We start from the raw sequence: 4,053 nt of genomic DNA on the forward strand, positions 1-4,053 counted from the left end.
CTGCGGTGAGTCCGCGGGCGAGGGGCGCGCTGCCCCCCGCCCGCCCTCGGGGCGCTCCGGGCCCTGCCCCCGGGGCTGCGGGGCAGCCTCTCTCCGTCCAGCAACCTGCTCCCCCTCCCTGGCCCTAGCGCCGGGCACTGCCCTCGTCCTGCCCGCGGCAGCTGGGCTGGGCTGGGCTGGGCTGGGCTGGGCTGGGGGCGCCTACACAGGTCCGGCCCCTCGGGTGCTGTTTGGTGGCAGGGTGCAGGGCTGGGGACCTGGCGGAGCACGGGCGCCGTCTGCCAGCCGCAGGTGAGCCGCTGGCTGCAGGGAGAGGCTCTGGCAGGCGGCAGCTCTGGTTAAAGCCAGAGCCCGGCTGCCCTGAGCCCGCAGCCTAGCCAGGCCTTCAGCGGAGCACACAGGCCAGGGGTTTGCACCCCTCTGTGGGCCCTCTGGAAGGGGGCAGAGCTGCACTCGGGTGTCTCCTGCTGCTTTGAAGAAGACATTTGTGTCCCCATTTGCCATCCGAAGTAGCCTGCGTGTGTCAGTGCTTCTGTGTGTTCACGCTACCCTCAGTGTCAAAGTAGCCATAGCAAACGCTTCGGATATAACTTTGGACCTCCGAAGCTTGGCTTGCAGGGTCAGGGATGCTGCACTAATGCTTCTGGCCTGGCTTGTGTTGTGGGCTGCCTGCACCTTTGCAGCGCAGTCGGTGAGGACTGCTCTTCCGGCACATGCACGGTTAACTGAAGGGTATGTGCTGTATGTAGCAGTGATGTAAAAGTCTTCCGGTAATGAGAACGGCAGCAACTCTCATGAGGCTGCGTCCAAACAGGAAATAGGCCCATTATAAAGGTATGTTTGCATCTAGATGCATAGCTTGCTTGCCTGACAGGGTTCTCGAGGCCCCTTTGCAATGTAAATATTCATTTACTTGCCTGCTTTTCTTTGCCCTGTGGATCTCACGTACAAGTTTGTGTCTTTGGCCTCTGGCAGGTAAATTACAGTGTGGTCTTTCCAAAATACAGCATTGAGTTCACCAACTGAGAAAGTTGAGTTTTTAGTTAGGGTGGGGACAGTAGATATCAATGCTCTTACCAGGAGAGGCGAGTTAGAAAATACTTGGACAATCCCTGTATATAATTTAAAACATGAAAGCAGAGTGCAAACAATTGATATGGCTGTATTTACAATAGGATATTACAAGTAGAGTCAGCAAAAGAAATAGTATGTGGGGAACAAAGTTGATTTTGCAAAAGGTAAGGTAATGTGAAAAGGGTTTAAAGTAACTCGCTTTATTTGCAAACATCCTAATCATCTAGATTTTGCTGAGTGGTTCTGTAAACAGATGCACAGAAACTGATAAAATAGTTGATTGGCACAGACTAATCTTTCAGAACTGCTGTGGGGTGTATGTGTGTGTTCAGCTGATAGCTGCCAAAGCTTAGGGTTATATTTTCTAGAAGAAAATAAAAATGGAAGCGCTATAGGGTTAATTTCTTTTTGTTTTCAGCTCTTTCAGTGTACTGGGAAGTTCATCTTGGGTTCAAAACTGACTGTGAATGTCTGAATGTGTAGAAATGTTCAAACAGTGCATGTCTGAAACTCTTGTAACTGGAACAGCAGTGGTTAGTTTACGTGGGCAGGCTGTATTACATATCAGTTCCCGTGGGCAGCCTATCCCTGTTAAGTAAAGGAAAAAGGGAGAAGTTAGATTGGATTCCAGCTGAAAAGTTGGAAGTGAAACAGGCTTTCTGTATTTCTGTATGTGTGTGCTGGTAGAAGACAGTACCTGTTGTTGAAAATGCTATATGTATAAAGCAAATGGGACTTTCAGGAGATGTGACTTAAGCTTTGCAATTGATTTCTGCTACAGGCTACCTCCTCAGGACAGTCCCTGACTGCAGGATTTTGGGTAATTTGAATTGTGTACATCAAGGCTTGTTATTCTGGGGTGCATATCTCTCTCTCACTCTAGGTATAGTATCCAAACAGGACATTGGTGACCATGGTCTTCCACAGACCTCTTCTGTTTGTGGCATACAGAATTTCTAGTGTCAATACATTCATCCATTTAGATAGGTTGACTTATGTCAAGAGTCTCTGTCTTCTGTAATCTATCCTTCCTTCAGTCTTCCCAGTTGCAACAATATTTTCAATTTCTGTTTCCTTATAACAGTGTCCAAGAAACTCCAGCCGTCTCTTTCAGATGTTAATCAGTAGCTTCCATCTGCAGCCTGCTCTTAAGAGAATATCTTCATTGAAGTGTGACTTGTCCAGCATGCCTTCAGGATGCACCTAAAGAACCACATGCCACTTGCTTCAATACTCTTTTCCATACTTGACAATAGTGTCCAGTAGGGGTGCACTGATAGAGATCTTCTGGACTGATACTGCTGGCTGTTTTTTAATAAGCCATATTGGCCGATACCAATTCAATTGTTGATATGCAGCCCAGCAACATGGAGAGAGATGTACAGCTTGTAAGTCTGTTGGGAGGGAAGGGGGTGGGGGGCAGACTGAGGCCCCTGCAGTGAGGGAGGGAATGGGTATGTGCCCCCCTGGATCTGTGTGCGGGGTGACGGTGGGCAGCTGCTGCTGCAGGCTGTGGGCAGCACTGGGCTGTTTCCAGTGGGGGGGCAGCAGTGGCGCTGTGACGGGGTGCTATGGCGAATTTTGGGGTGGCTGTAGCCCATCCTGTAGCCCCCTTCCCAGCACTGCTGCTGCCTGCCCTGAGCACAGCCTGGCTCAATGCCCCCCCACCGGGCAGAGCCTGGTGCTGCTGTTAACCACAGCCTGCAGCAGCAGCCTGCCCTTGCCCCTCACACAGATTCCAGGGTACATTCCCCCCATTCCCTCCTGGGCTGCATGTAGTGGCAGGAGCTGTGCCCCCCTCTTCCCACACTCCCCAGATGAGCCATGGCTCTGTCCCATGCCACACCCTGGCTGGTCAGCGCCCCCCACCCCCAGAGTCAGCTCCACCAGCTCCCTCACTATGGGAGCCTTGGTCTGCTTTCCCCCATGACAGACTTACCAGCCGGATGTTGCTTTCAATGCTGCCAGGCTGTGCTCCGGGCTGCCTGCATGCTGTGCTGTGGCTGCACATGAACGCGGCATTTATTGGTGACATTATCAGCCACATCAGCCAAAAAAAGCTAGTTACCTATAATGTCAATTTTCCTTTTATTGCTACCGATATAATATAATACGGATGGATGTATCAGTGCACCTCTGTTATCCAGCATTCTGATGCATACGTGAGGACTGGTATAACATAGCAATCCAAAACTCTTAACTTCATCCCCATAGAAATGTTACTATCAATATCTTTTTCATTTTCAGAAATGCATCTTTTGCTGTATCTATCTACACTGTAAGCTGTGGCATTTATCATTGGTCATAATACCTGCCCTGCAGGTAGTAAAGTAAGTGAGACTTGAAATGCCTTTAAGTAGGGTGTATTGAATTATGCACCTCATTCACAGTGTCCCCAGAAGTGTTATCATCTCTACAATGTTATTCAATCTATTTCTTTGCTACTTTGTTTTAAGTAATAGGCATCCAGATACAGAGTGGTGTTGGATAAAACTAAAACAGACAATGTAGCAATAGCATGAAACATCCTGCTATTCTGTTCATTTTGCATACTAATTAAGGTTGGGAAATCAGGGTGGAGCCCACTAAGCAGAAAAGCAAGCATTGTATAGCTGTGAGGAGTCTTCTACTTATAGAAGAAACATCAACAGGATCTGGCAGTATAAGTGTCTCCTAATGTATTCTCTGGAAAGATTTTTTTTTTTTTTCCTCCTCTTCAGGTATGTGGGAATGCAAAACTGATACCTGAATTATAGCTGCATGTTAATGATCATGATTACCCACAAAGACATCTGCCAGTTTAAACTGAGAGATGGCCTTAGTTCATGTCATTTGAGGGGACAGAATATATATGATATGTGGTGCTTGTTTACCCAGAAAAGTTTAGTGTGGAATAATTTAGGTGTGAATATATTTTAGTTCATCTTGCTTGTGGATACACAGGAAGTATAAAAATCTTTAAGAATGATTTTTGTTAGG

At 47.9% G+C, this 4,053-nt stretch overlaps 1 protein-coding gene across 3 annotated transcripts in view; it reads left to right on the forward strand.

Annotated features, from left to right (window-relative positions):
* LOC109288609 (tropomodulin-3) overlaps positions 1 to 4,053 on the forward strand; it is a 66,472-nt gene that overhangs the window by 261 nt on the left and 62,158 nt on the right. The window contains exon 1 of one of the 3 annotated variants that reach the window (XM_019504223.1): positions 810 to 834. The exons of the other annotated variants lie outside the window; for them this stretch is intronic. The gene's annotated coding sequence lies outside the window, so the exon portion shown is untranslated. Of the gene's footprint in view, positions 1 to 809; positions 835 to 4,053 lie in introns of those variants that run through there. 3 annotated transcript variants of the gene reach the window in all.

The sequence above is a fragment of the Gavialis gangeticus genome, unplaced genomic scaffold (assembly GCF_001723915.1).
Source record: "Gavialis gangeticus isolate Ggan-Ray unplaced genomic scaffold, GavGan_comp1, whole genome shotgun sequence".
In the NCBI taxonomy this organism is placed as follows: Eukaryota; Metazoa; Chordata; order Crocodylia; family Gavialidae; genus Gavialis; species Gavialis gangeticus.